The sequence below is a fragment of the Dermochelys coriacea genome, chromosome 2 (assembly GCF_009764565.3).
Source record: "Dermochelys coriacea isolate rDerCor1 chromosome 2, rDerCor1.pri.v4, whole genome shotgun sequence".
Lineage (NCBI taxonomy): Eukaryota > Metazoa > Chordata > Testudines > Dermochelyidae > Dermochelys > Dermochelys coriacea.
Window position 1 is genome coordinate 153,054,793 of NC_050069.1, and position 14,742 is coordinate 153,069,534.

General features: G+C 39.5%; 1 protein-coding gene across 3 annotated transcripts in view; it reads left to right on the forward strand.

Annotated features, from left to right (window-relative positions):
• GABBR2 (gamma-aminobutyric acid type B receptor subunit 2) overlaps window positions 1-14,742 on the forward strand; it is an 868,870-nt gene that overhangs the window by 119,694 nt on the left and 734,434 nt on the right. The window lies entirely within an intron of this gene.

A 14,742-nucleotide genomic window follows, 5' to 3' on the forward strand; every position in this document is an offset into this window, starting at 1 on the left:
GCCGCCCCCGAACCCGTTTAGGTGCCTTAACTTGCTCAGTGCCTACATTTTTGCAGTAAATGTTCCCCAACCATTTCTGCCTCTGAATATTCACACTGCAGCCCCACCCCAGGCTTCTGGATACTTGAGCCCCGATTCACGAACCAGGAGAAAATAGGTGTTTGGCTGCCGACTCACCTGTGGAACCCGATCTGGTACACATGCTCAGAGCTTGCCTACTAGATTGAGTTCCTATAGGTGAGCTCACATAAAATGGCTGGGGATGGGGGAAATACTCCCTCATAACTTTTTAGCCTAGTAGTTAGTGTACTCACCTGAGATGTGGGAGACTCCCAGTTCAAATCTGCCCTTAGCCTGAAAGGGAGAAGGGATTTGAACACAGCTTTGCCACCTTTCAGGTGAGGGCCCTAGCAACTGGCTATAGGATATTTAGAGCGGGACTTCCTTCAGTGTCTCCCACTGATGCTGTTCCACAGTGGGTAAATAATTTAAAAAATCATTGGAGCAGGGGAACTGGATCCCCCATGTGAGTGCTGTAACCATCAGGCTATAGAGTCGTCATTCTTTCTCTCTCTCTCTCTCTCTCTCTCTCTCTCTCTCTAATGATTCTTTCATTATTTATTCATAGTGGAACACCTTCAACAGGAGAGACTGAGGGAGTGCTATCGTGCTGAAGTATTAATAGCATATCCAGGAGTAAGCAGAACAAATGGGGAGATTGCCACTATATGAATGTACGATCTAATAAGGCACAGACTTAAAATATTGCACACTGCTTCCCCACAGCCAAAGACAGATACGGACATGCTTTGTAAATTCTCAAATAATAACTGGAATGTCCTGAACAAAGTTTAATATGTCTGCCACAAGACATACTTTGCAGTCCATATCTTGTAGAACAATAGCCAGTGAATAGTTACTACAGTGAACAAACAGTGAATTGGAGCATATACCATTAACTCAAGCTTTCACACCTGAGAACTTACAAGCCACATTACTTGCACCTTCAAAGCAATAACCCTGTAGACGTTTGAGAGGCAAATGTAGTCACAAAAATATCCCTTTAATACACTTAAGTAAAGTTTCTGCAGAAGTGTCAGATGTATTGTAAAATCCCAGAAAATGATTTTGTACTTCAAGCTTTTCCCCCCACAAACTGAAGGTTCCATGAAAACTGCTTGTATCTCCTTACATAGGTTGTTCCATCTGCAGTCAGTCCCAAGAATGGACTGTCTAGAGCTTGTGAAACTCTCTCTCACTGAAAGATATGAATGAAGGTTACAATAATCTCATTTTGGATGGCATCCAGCATCCAGTTGTCTGGTCGCAGCCATTCCCTTACATTGGGTGTAGTGTCTACTAGCTCTAGCATTAGTTGTCAGGGCACCCCCTCACAATTGTGATGGCTCCTAAAAGGCAGGCCTTGATGACCAAGGAACTTAATTGACTCAAACAACATTTGTATCTCAGTTTTTGCAATGTTTTGTTCTTTGGCAACACGCTTAGGCAGAATCACATTAATGGGTATACAACCCAGTTGGAGATCTTTTTCACAGCTTCTCTGTGAAAGTTTCATCTTTCATGTTCCTTAAACTTTTCAGATGCTTTCTGCCAGTTTTAAACTCCATCTCTTACAAAAGTAAATTTGTGCCTTCCATCTTCACTTATCTTTTTTTTCCTGTTGCTTTTAAACATGTCAAAGAGCATGATCATTTCCCCAAACAAAGCGCAGCCAAAACTATTTTCCATGCCAACCAGACTTACATGATCAGATTAATTTTTCTGTCCCAAAGCACCTTGCAGGAAAAATGTAGTCCTTTGGTTGAAATGGCTGATCCAGCAGCTCCTGTATGGCTGTGATCATGGGAGCCTCCTTTACAGGATTAGGGCAATTTATGGGTTTAGTATTGTTCCACAAAGCAATACATCCTGTTAGAGGTATTTGTGACTGAGTTAATTTTAGCAGGTGGTTTCTCTGAGGAATTTCCAGAAAATTCTGATATTCTTTTCTGAGACACTGTCAATAACTATTCTACTGTATACTCATGCTGAATGCATTCCAACTATTAACTGCCTCTCACAAGATTGCAACCGTATAATTTATAAAATATCCAGCCCATGCTCTGACAGACAGTGTTGATTGGTCTATTATTAGGGTGTCTAGAGGGGGAGGCAAAAGGGGCAGTTTGCTATGGGCCTCTCATTTGAGAGGGCTCCCAAACCAAGTGGCATTGCTTGTTGGTGCACGGGGTTGCACCACCACTCAGGTTTGGCCTGGCTATCCCTCCATCTATAGAGTGTCGGATGGGCCAAACCTGAGTGATGCTGTGACGCCCTTGTGCCAAGTTGCAATGCCCAGAGTGGGGAGCCAGGAAGTGCACAGCACCCCTGAACTTCAAGCCAGCAGTGCTGCTGCATCCTGTGCCACTGTATACAGCATTAACAAGATCATTACTGGGATATTGTGTCCAGTTCTGGTGTCAAAATAGAAAAAAATGTTGACAAAAGAACAACAAGAATGGTTCATGGTCTGTAACACATATCTTAGATTGAGAGACTAAAGAAGCTCAGTTTATTTAGTGTATGCAAGAGAAGGATAAAAGGTGACTTGATAATAGTCTAGAAGTACCTACAATGGGAAATAATTTTTGATAGCAGAAGCTCTTTAATCTAGCAGACAAAGTATAAAAAGATCCAGTGGCTGGAACATTAAGCCTGACAAAAATTCAGGCTAGAAATAAGGTGCACATTTAACACTGAGGGTGATTGACCACTGGGACAACTTACTTATAGACATGGTGGGTTCTCAGTCACTTAAAATCTTTCTTCAGGACTGAATGCCTCTCTAAAGTATACACTCCATCTAAACCACAGTTTATTACCTTCATGCAGGAATAACTGGATGTAGTTCTGTGGCCTTTGTAAAGCAGGAGTCAGACTAGATGATCACAGTGGTCTCTTTTAACCTTAAAATCTGTGAAATTTAAGCATGTACCTAAGCCCTGTTAACTTCAATGGGACGTAAATACGTGCTTAAGTGTTGTCCTGAATAGGGATGGTTTCCTTAATTGGGGCCCAAAATACAAAAAGGTAAAACTGAGGCACTCTAAAGCAGTATTTTATGCTCCCCCTTCACCTTCTAAGAGGAGCTCTTCCTTTGCTTTAAAATTTCTCTCAAATTAATTTTTGTTTATAAACTGCAACAATTTATAGGCCACAAAAAATACAGGCATGTGCCGTGTATGTAAAGCTAAGCAGCATGTAAGATAAAGAGAAAAGAGAAAAAAATATTGTTGCAATTAATTAGTATACATAGAGATCTGCCTTTCTGAATGCCCATTGTGAAAAAATAACTTTTAAAAATTACATTATTTTTACCATTGAGAATTTATGTTCATGAAGCTATACCCAAAAATTGGCATAATTATCAAGCCACAAGAAGAAACGGATTCCCTGCAATAGCAGGGGTTTGGATATGATGATCTAGAATGTCACTTCCATTCCTATGTTCTAGCATATCTTAACAAAGGTCTGGCTTTAGTTAGGAGTAATAAACATAGAGGGTGTTGTTGTTGTTTTTTTTGTTTTTTTGTTTTTTGTTATCTGTGATAAAGAGTAATCCATATTTTTCTCTGAAAAAAATTGTAGAAATGCCACCTTTTAAATTAACAGATCTTTTCTCTGTATATTCAGTCACATCAGCCTAATATAGTAAACAAAAGGTTTTTGTTTGTTTGTTTTTTTGGTAAACTCTGCTAGTCAGGGAATACCCACATAGCTGAGAGATCTAATTTTCATTCCTCCTTATGCTCCAGGAACAGAATTGCTTACAAAGTTCAAATCAGTTACACCAGGACAAACACATGCAAGGCAATAAGTTGGCCAGGTGTTTGTGAGGGCCTAATTTCCCTTACAGCATCTTTATCATAGGTCTGGGGTATGCAACCTTCGGCACGTGGTCCGTCAGGGTAATCCACTGGTGGAATGCAAGACAGTTTGTTTACACTGATCATCCACATTCACGGCCCCCTCAGCTCCCAGTGGCCGCAGTTTGCTGTTCCCGGCCAATGGGAGCCGCGGGAGGTGGTTGGCCACAGGGAGCTGCGCGGGGCCATGCCTGCGGAGGGTCAATGTAAACAAAATGTCTCGCGGCTAACCAGTGGATTACCCTGTTGGGCCATGTGCCGAAGGTTGCCAACCCCTGTCATAGATGGTGATGCATGAGATTCTGGTTTCAGATTGAATTTGCAGGCTAGGATAATGAACTTTTTACTTGTAAACTGAGCCAAGAGGCAAACGTAAGACCCTATGATACCATTATTATGTAGTCAAATTCTTATTTGTTATTTCTAGTGTGGTAGTATCTAAAGACTATAAACAGGGATTAGGGCCTGTCTGCTTCCAGAGGGCTCACAATGTAAGATTTCACAGTATGCCACAGATGAATAAACAAATTTGGGAAGGTAGGGAATTACAAAGTAAAGGACAGAGATGTGTGATTGCATAAATTAGTCATAACAGGGTATAAATATTCATAGATGGTCACCAGTTTAACTAGATGTAGGCACTAGTGATTTGTAGGCATCATATCAAAGGTTTTTAGGGAACGTTTAAAAGAGGATAAAGGGTGATTTGGTGAATGTGGTCTTACATTTCCCAAAGGTGCCTGTGGGTATAAAGGGAGATTAAGGCTGGCACCATATGCAGAGTGAAAAGTGATCTTTTTCTCAATAGAACCAGTTTTGAAAGGTAAGGTGGGTCTATGTGGTATAGACCCTCAAGAAGCTTGTGCGTGATGCATTGGAGAGGGGCTGCATTTTGAATAGATGTGAGGGGACCAAGGCTAATGGATTTTAAAGTCAGAAGGTATGATTATCTTCTAGTGCTTCAGTTGAAGGGATCAAAGCTTGAATAGAAATGCATTGTAAGCAAAATAAAACAAAATAGACCATTTAGGATTTTAGTACAGGCACACTACTTCCTAGTTATTCACAGCAGGACTTTCTTCCTACCTTTAAAGAATAAGATCAGAATCATAAGTTTTTGGACCAACATTTTCAAACCTGGGTGTCTAAATAACATAATGAGCACCTGCACACCCAGGAGAATATATGCACTTTTGAAGGCTGCCCATGTGGTTTGGAGTCAGCTGTAGTAGTTGCTCCATCTATTCTGAGCTTCTCCTTTCCTTCTGTTCTGAAATGGAGAACAGGGTTATCAGGGAGTGCATGCAGCATCTTTCAACATCAAGAAGGATTTATTGCAATATCTTCCGGGTGGAAGTGGGTCCATATTACTGCCAAAGATGGCAGCTACAGGGAGATACAAAAGAAGAGAAACAGTAGTTAGCAGCATTACTAATCACTGACATGGAAAACAGAAACAGTGGTAATAAACAGATTAAAAAGTAAAAGGGGGCCAATAATATGCAAGGTCTTATTTTTGAAAGCTCATCATGACTGCCAGAGACATTCAGGCAGGGGCATAGGTGGCTCTGCTTTGCTCCTCACTATGTTGCCCTGAGGGTGGAGCATGCAGTGAACAGTGCATCTTCTTGCCCATGACTCGATTAATTCTGGCAGACCATGAGAGAAACCAAATGGATTAACAAAAGCAGATAAGCTCTACAGACACTGGTAATAAGCAACAGGAGCAAAGCAAGGCAGCGATGCAAATGGACTTTATGCTGCATTCTGAGAATGAGTTGCTAGTTATGTAAAGACAGTGCAGGAGGGGTGTAATATGGAGAACAGCAAGCAGCAGGAGATTTTGCAAGATTGTCATCAGCAAAATATATGCTTATCTGGACTCCAACGACATCAGATGCTCCAGCGAGTCCCACATCCAGCAGAAACACTAACAATGTCTATATATGTGCTCCTCCAAGAGGCGCTTAAATCTGTGCTCCAGTGGGACCTATTTGTTCATATTTTCTAGCTGCCTGAAGGATCCCCAACAGCATGTGCTCGATTGGCATCCCAGACCACAGAATTTACCTGAGGATATCAGCCATTCTGCTGACCCTTTCATCAAACAATAAATCCTTCATTGGCCACTTCAGCATCGATGATGCATACATCCATGTCAACCTTGGACATTGCCTTTTTTCTGTTGTCTCCTCTTGAGGTTATCTTACCCACAGCTAGAACAATACCCACAATCATCCCCATGGCAAGCTCTGTCAAGCACCTCATGTGTCTGAGGCATGAACATGCATTATGGTGTGTGTTCAAGGATGCAGAGTGCCTGTCTGACCTTTTCCAAATTCAATGCTCCATGCACATATCTCATTAGCATATGCTAATAAGTATTGTACATATGCTAATAAATGAAGGCGTGTGGATAAGGTAAGGCTTCACAAATATCATGGTGGTGCCCACACTGAAAAGGAGAGAAGGAACCTTGTCACATCTGAGTGACCAAAGTACTGGCTTCCATCCCATCAATACAACAATGTGTGTGTAATCACCACTCATGCAGTGTAAGAATTGTAAATATAGACAGACTGATAAGTTAGAAAGAGCGCTTTACTGAACATAGCCTGTCAGTAAATATGAGGGACTCCCAATGATGCCAATGATGTGAGGAACATAAATGAAGAATAATGCAAAAAGTGCCATCTATGGCAATTCAAACCTCTCTCAAGCCAGTCCATGGTTTCCATGGTGACCATGCCATCATACAGTTCCCTAGGTAACAGGCGGAGGAAGTGGAGTGCTCAGAGAGTGCCACAGTATATAAAATAGCTTATCTCACTACAAAGAGAGATTGCTTTGTGCCAAACACCACTGAATCCATGTAGTGTCCCAAAAGCAAGTGGGTAACTGTAGCTTGAGAGAACAGTCTCTGTGTCTGTGTAGTTCTGTCTGCTTCACAATGTCTTTCCATTCCATAGCTGTCCATTGATGGGGGCGTCTCCTGTCAGGCAAGTCATATATATGGAGGTCACCCTCTGAACAATCCCCATGACTTTACAAAGAATTAAAACAATATTCAATATAAAACAATATAAAACAATAGTTTCTTGTATTCAAAATAAAATAAACACTGCCCCCCATCGGGTCCTGGAGCACTGACGTGACAGTCCTTGTCTTGATACTGTTCATGGTAGTGTGTCATCTATACACCAATAAGGCAAGTGCTGCAGGCACTTCAGCTGCCAAGGGCCCTGACACCTGTTGATTCTCAATGCTCATTCCCAGTTGCCTTTAATCCCCATGTTTCTTAGGGCCCCAGACACCTTCCCTCTGTGACTCATTCTCCTCTACCATCCCCCTCACTGCCGTGGACTCTTCTGCTGGTGGCCACTTATTTGCCCCCCTGAGCAGGAGGAAAAGACCAGCAGCAGAATCACCCGTAGCAGATTAACCACATTGCCCCTTCTGAAAAGGACACATCATTCCATTTACACTTAACCCAGCTAAGGATCCCTGAGTCAGAGGCACAGAGCCCTGTGACACTCAGGAAAAAGTCTGTTGTCTGCACATTACATAATGCAGAGTTTGAGTGTAAAACAATGATTGTTCCTAGTGCACCAACCACTTTACAAGGGTCACTGGCAGAGCAGGATTTGCTCCAGTTCTTGAAGGACTTGGGTCAGCCAGCCTGTGGTAGCTGCTATGGACTGTCATCATGAGTTCTCCATTTTCTCTATGCTCTCTAGTTGTGTAGCACACAGTGACTCCAATACGTTCAACACCACTGCACGTAACAGGCCTTGTCTTTATTTGTCCTTAGCTTCCCTACCACGAATCCTTGTTTTAAGTCTGGCTAAGGCCAGACATTGATGTATTGCTTTATCTTGGTATCATATTGATTTCCACAGTTTATAAATTAAAAAGCTGAGTGGTTTTGGTTTATTTTTTATTTTTTCTGATTGCCACCCCTGAAAAATCTACCTAGTATGTTAAAGTCAAGGTTTTTTTTGTTTGTTTGTTTTTCCTGGCTGGTGTATCATAATTCAGGGATAACATGAGTAAAAAGTAGTAAGAATGTTATTTTGGTTAGTAATGATATGACTCCAATATGTTTTTGAATATCCACAGAGTGGAAGGTTCCTATTTAAAATAGCATTCACACTATTTTCTGTTGTACACTGCTGCTGAATTCTGAAGCAGACGTAGGTTTCCAAAGCATAAAAATAATTATAGATGGGGAAAAGATTTTTTTTAACAGAAGTTGAGACTAGCTCTGACATTTCTAAGTTGTTCACAGAATATAAAAGCTGGATCAGTTGATCAACATCCATATAAAAGCTGGATCTGCTCTACATCCATGCATTTATAGTCCTACACTATTGTGTAGTGCTATTACAATAACTGCTATAGAACTTGCATTACATAACATCCTGACAAAAATTAGCAACCTAGAAATGGGGCAATTGTTTGAGAAGGCTAAATGCATTGATAAGATTGTAATGAATACGAAAATGCTAGTATCTCTGTGGCTGGAATAGAAGATTTTAAGTGATTCTTGCTTCAAAAATAATGCTAAAATTGTGATGCCATGTGTGACTAGAGCGTGCCAAATGATTCATGTTAATTTGCATTTATTTACCAAAGAGAGATATAAAAGGAAAATAACTGGTATTTACTTTTTAATTATTTCAAGTGAAACTATTTATTATAGCAAAAGCCTGCTATTACCCACAAAGGCTAGGGTTATAAAACAGTTTCTCTGTGCATTATGACCCTATTTTGACATACTCATAATCTTCTGCAACATTCACCCTTTATGCTGATATTTCTATAATTGGTTGCTACTTGATTTTTTGTTTTCAATTTAAGCAAAATCCCTTGCAACATTAATATTGTTCTAAAATAACTTTTTTGCATTTTAGAATTTCTATTTTAGTTTCTGTTTTGGCTAAACATCCTAATGTGAAAGCTACCTTAGAAGATACTTTGAAAAAGCTGTTTTTTTGGACTACTAGTGTCCATGCTGGCATAATGGCCTATCAAATCTCCAGAACACTAATGTGTACTCTGAGATATGGTGGCTCCTTAGAGTTACATGGCTCTAGGAGTGTTGGCTTTTTAATGTAAAAATAAAAAAATTTGGTGTGAGGTACCTGTACTTAGGAATCCCAGAAGGGTCTCACAGGGGGACTCTTTAGCTGATTAATGATTATATCATTGTAACAACATACAGTTAGGACCTGTAAAATAAATTAATGTATTATACCATGAAGCTTTTAAAATGGAGTTTATTTATTATTATTATTATTATTGATATAAAAAGAGATAGAACAATCTCTGATCAGTTTCAGTTGGAGGTCCAATATAAACTCCTCTCAGTGTTATTTCTTAATTGAAAAAAATATTAGGAGTGAATCATTTTAGATGAACAATAAGTGAGCTAAATTTGTAGAATTAATATAGGTAACACTAGTATATAGTCCTTTAAAAAATCACTTATCACCATTTCTTAATTTCAGCTGCATCCAGGAGCATTTCTGTAGCATGAATAGTCTTTCGTATCCTATCTCCTTGTTTCTTATGTAACATTATAACTGTGTAGTACAGTGCCTTAGTTATTAATGCTTGTGCCACTTCACTAACATCATCTCAATGTGCTGTTGTGGCTGGACAGCAGTTTTTAAAATATGTTCCATGAGCTTAGAAATAAAGGAGAGAAGGGAGTTAGCTGGAGATGCAAGGGGGGTTGGGTTTTTTATGGTAGGGGAGAAACCAAAGCTTGTATTGGGAGGGGAAGGAACCAGAAGAAAGCTAAGGAGAGGATGAGAGTAAGGGCAAGTGATATCACAAAGTAGAATGGGATGGGATTGCTGGAGGATTTAGAAGAGCCCAAACTAAAAACCTTGGTGTTGGTGATTGGGGTAGTTGGCTGGCGTGGGGGAGAGGAGGAGGAGGATGACAGAGGGAGGGTCTTATTGGGACTTGCCAAATTTTCCATCATTAAAAGTCAACAAGACCCAGAGTGATGAGGGAGACAAAGGTAGTAGAAGAGGGTTCAAAGAGGGAGTCAAAGATAGTAAAACAGTAGAATGGGTTGCAGGTGTATGTTTGGAAGGGAATTTCTGAAGTAGTGCTGCTTGACAAGGAGGTGGCAGAATTATAGAAAGAGAGAGGGAATTTATAGTAGAAGTCTGCTTGGCTGAAGCACTTGCATCAGAGATGTTCAGCGGTGCAAGAGCAGGAGTGCAGGAAGTGAGTGGTAGGGGTAAGCCAAGACTAGATTTTGAATGGGAGGACTTTATGAAAGGAAAGAGGCAAAGGAGTTAAAGCTGCATAGTGGAGAGAGTCAATGACTGAGTCATGGGACATTGATGAACTAGAAAATAATAGAAGGACAAAGAAATAGGAGGAAAGGAGGGTGCACCTTTTTGATCACCTTAATTAAAACAGAAGTTTGAGATTGGACAGGGCCTCTGTGTAAAGTGATATTTGTTTCAGCAAAGGTTGATGGTAAGACCAAGACATATTCATTACCCAAAACTTCATTGTTGCTGAAGTAAGGTTGCTTAGCAGTGCTGCATGTCCTTCCAGAATGCACAAGTTGGTAGTTGAAAATAGAAATCCTCCAAGAAACAGGAAATATACCCAACCAAAAGTCTCCACAATCAGTAGAAAAATAGTAAATGCAGAGTTTGTCAATGCTTACCATGCACTGCTAAGCAACTTTAATGCCACATTGGTGATGTTTCTGAGTTGTGAATATTAGAGCTTTGACAAAACATATTCCATATAAATCAAAGCACTTCATAAAATATGGTTGATTTCACCAGAATTTTGTTTCAGAAGAAAACTGAAAAAACAATTCTGACAATGTCAAAATGTCCAATTTGAACATTTTTGAAATTAAATGTTTAGATATTTCAATTTGAAATGTTTTTGTTTTGATTTTTTAAAATTTTGTATTATAATATACAAAAATTTAAAAAATGTCAAAATTGAAATAAAATGATTTTCTTATAAATTTTAGAGCACCTTGGAAAAACTGACTTTATTCTGAAACTGTTGCTTAACTTCAACTCTGGTACCAGTAGAGTGTCATCCATAATTGTCATTGTACTGGTACTTTCTGTCCATAAATGGGCTTTGTTAATACAACCTATACTGGGCTGTTGCATTACCATTGATCTTTTAAAAGCCACTGAGGGCAAGCTGCTCACTCACAAGTTGTGAATGTATGTCCTCCCAACTCACCCCGTAGGCCTTTGGCAGTCATGGACAAGACACCGTCTCTCTGAATATGTATGTTGCAATGGGAGGAAGAATGGAAGAAGGCTAGGAAATTCTATGACAAAAGTTTTTTGTTTGTTTGTTTTTTTGGTAAATTCTGCTAGCCAGGGAATACCCACATAGCTGAGAGAGATCTAATTTTCATTCCTCCTTATGCTCCAGGAACAGAATTGTTTACAAAGTTCAAATCAGTTACACCAGGACAAACACATGCAAGGCAATAGGGTTGGCCATGTGTTTGTGAAGGCCTAATTTGCCTTACAGCACCTTTATCATAGGTCAGGGGTCGGCAACCTTCGGCACGTGGCCCATCGGGGTAATCCACTGGCAGGATGCGAGACAGTTTGTTTACACTGATCAGATGTAAAAAGGACATATCAAGTTTGCTAGCACTTGCAAGGATAAAATATTGGCAACGTGTTTTGAAGAGGAAGTACTATAAAGGTGCTGGAATCAAATTAGAAAAACAATTGATATATTGAGAGAGTCATTCAACCAGCTGAACAGGAGAGAGCAAGACAGGGATCTTCTCCCCGTTTCAGAGTTCAGTTCATTTGGGTTAATGAGACCTCAAATGTTGCAGCAAAGATATTGTGTGTTATAAAACAAACTGGACCTGGCTATTGATTCTGTTACACTAGTTTTACCCCAGAGTAACTTATAATGTAGTGCAGAATCAAGGTCACTGTCATAGGCTTATTAGTGATCTTGAGGGTAGGACACTCACCTATGAACATCTGAGGGTTGATTGACCCTTTCTAGGTTTCATTTTCAGCCCAGGACAAAAGCAGTGTGTGTTAATGGAACCCAAAGCAGTTAAGAGAAGTGTGAAAAGCTTTACTAAACACATAGAGGTGGGGGTAGGGGACAGATAGTACTAGAAAGAAAGTTAGACCCATTAGTAAAGGAAGAAGTGTTCATAATCTACAGTGATTTTAAAATAGATGAACTACTTTTTGAAATGTGTCTTCAAGAATAATAAGGAAAAGAGGTATAATCAACTAGTCAGGATAACTGTTGATAAAAAGCTGACAGTGTAGGGTAGTACATTTCATCTTAGCATATGTGCAACATGCCTCAGGTGGCATGTAACCAGGATTCATCACCAAATTTGGTCCCCTGGTTGGATCATTAGCTTCCTGGGCCTGGGATATGTACTGATGGGGAGTGCAATGTGAACACTGATTCATGCCCCCTCAGGGCAGTACTTAGAAAAGCTGAATATGAAAACTGGTTGATCCAAATTATCTTACTAAAATACATCATGCAGAACAAATATGTTGATGGAGCTGCAGGTGTTTTTACCAGGGCTGAATTTATTTAACATCACTTGATTTTTACAAGTGCACTGTGGCTGTGTTGTCTTCGTAGTAATCTTAACTTCTGAAATTTCTTACTTCTGCGTGCTTATTTCATAACCATAACATTACCATAATGTGCATTTTTGTGTTCAGTTTCCTGTGTTTAATTTTTAACAGAAAGAAAACAAGGGGTTAGTGTAAAGAACTGTATATTTAAATTATAACCTGTTTTTGATTTTTTAATGGTTTTTTTTTTCAAAATGTGAATTCACATCTACTTCCCTAGACTATGTTTTAACTGCAGTTATATTTTTACTTAACAGTCTAGGTTGGCAAAGTTGTAGCTATGTTGGTCCCAGGATATTAGAGAGACAAGGTAGGTGAGGTAATATAATTTATTGGACCAACTTCTGTTTTTGAAAGAGACAAGAAGACCTGAAGAAGAGCTTGAAAGCTTGTCTGTTTCATCAACACAAGTTGGTCCAATAAAAGATATTACCTCACGCACATTTCTCTCTAGGCTGGCAAAAGCAATTTCAGAAGAATTAATTGCTCCAGGAATAAAAAGTTAATATTTGTGCACCAGATAATACTGAATTTAAATCAGTATATGGGCCTGATTATGCAAACACTTATGCACATGAGTAACTTTTCTTTAAAACTACATCCATAAAGTAACTTTATTGTACAACCACTCACATGCATAAATGATTTTAGGATTAGATCAGTTGTGTGTCTGGCCTGGACCCTGTCTCATATAGTAGTAGGTGCTTCAGTAGTAAGTTCTAGAATTCATATAATAGGCAATTATGAAATAACCTACCAACAAGGAAGCTTCTTTCTATTCAGACATTTTAGTGTGCAGCATTTTGTGGAACATTCCTCAATGAAGTAGGAGAGACTCTGAGCATGTGCTTAATTGCTCTGCTGAAGTGGGGCCTCTCTGAAAGTATCTAGGAGACCTAACAGCCTTCTGGCACCTTACTGTATGCCTCCTTTTCCAGATAATTAATAAATATAATAAATCAATATATTAAACAATATCAGGCCACCACATATAAGGGAGAAAAATGTTCCACTTGGTTAAATAGAATAAAACTGTGCCATTGAAACTGATATTTCAGAAATTTGTTTTAACATTAACATTTAATAGACACAAGAAAAATGTTCCTAGAGAAGTTCTGGAAGCCCTAACACTTGAATAATTTAAAACTAAACTGCACAAAGCACTTTCTACTTAAGGAACAATCTTTCATAGCCAAGGGGATGAACTATAAGAACATAAGAATGGCCATACTGGATCAGACCAAAGGTCCATCTATCCCAGTATCCTGTCTACTGACAGTGGCCAATGCCAGGTGCCCCAGAGGGAGTGAACCTAACAGGTAACGATCAAGTGATTTCTCTCCTGCCATCCATCTCCACCCTGTCACAAACCGAGGCTAGGGACACCATTCCTTACCCATCCTGGCTAATAACCATTAATGGACTTAACCTCCATGAATTTATCCAGATCTCTTTTAAACCCTGTTTTAGTCTTAGCCTTCACAACCTCCTCAGGCAAGGAATTCCACAGGTTGACTGTGTGCTGAGTGAAGAACTTCTTTTTATTTGTTTTAAACCTGCCGCCCATTAATTTCATTTGGTGCTCCCTAGTTCTTAAATTGTGGGAACAAGTAAAGAACTTTTCCTTATTCACTTTCTCCACACCAGTCATGATTTTATATACCTCTATCATATCCCCCCTTAATCTCCTGTTTTGCAAGCTGAAAAGTCCTAGCCTCTTTAATCTCTCCTCATATGGAACCCATTCCAAACCCCTAATCGTTTTAGTTGCCCTTCTCTGAACCTTTTCCAATGCCAGTGTATCTTTTTTGAGATGAGGGGACCACATCTGTACGCAGTATTCAAGATGTGGGCGTACCATAGATTTATATAAGGGCAATAAGATATTCTCCATCTTATTCTCTATCCCTTATTTAATGATTCCTAACATCCCGTTTGCTTTTTTGACTGCCACTGCACACTGCGTGGATGTCTTCAGAGAACTATCCACAATGACTCCAAGATCTTCCTCCTGATTAGTTGCAGCTAAATTAGCCCCCATCATATTGTATGTATAATTGGGGTTATTTTTTCCAATATTCATTACTTTACATTTATCCACATTAAATTTCATTTGCCATTTTGTTGCCCAAACACTTAGTTTTGTGAGATCTTTTTGAAGTTCTTCACAG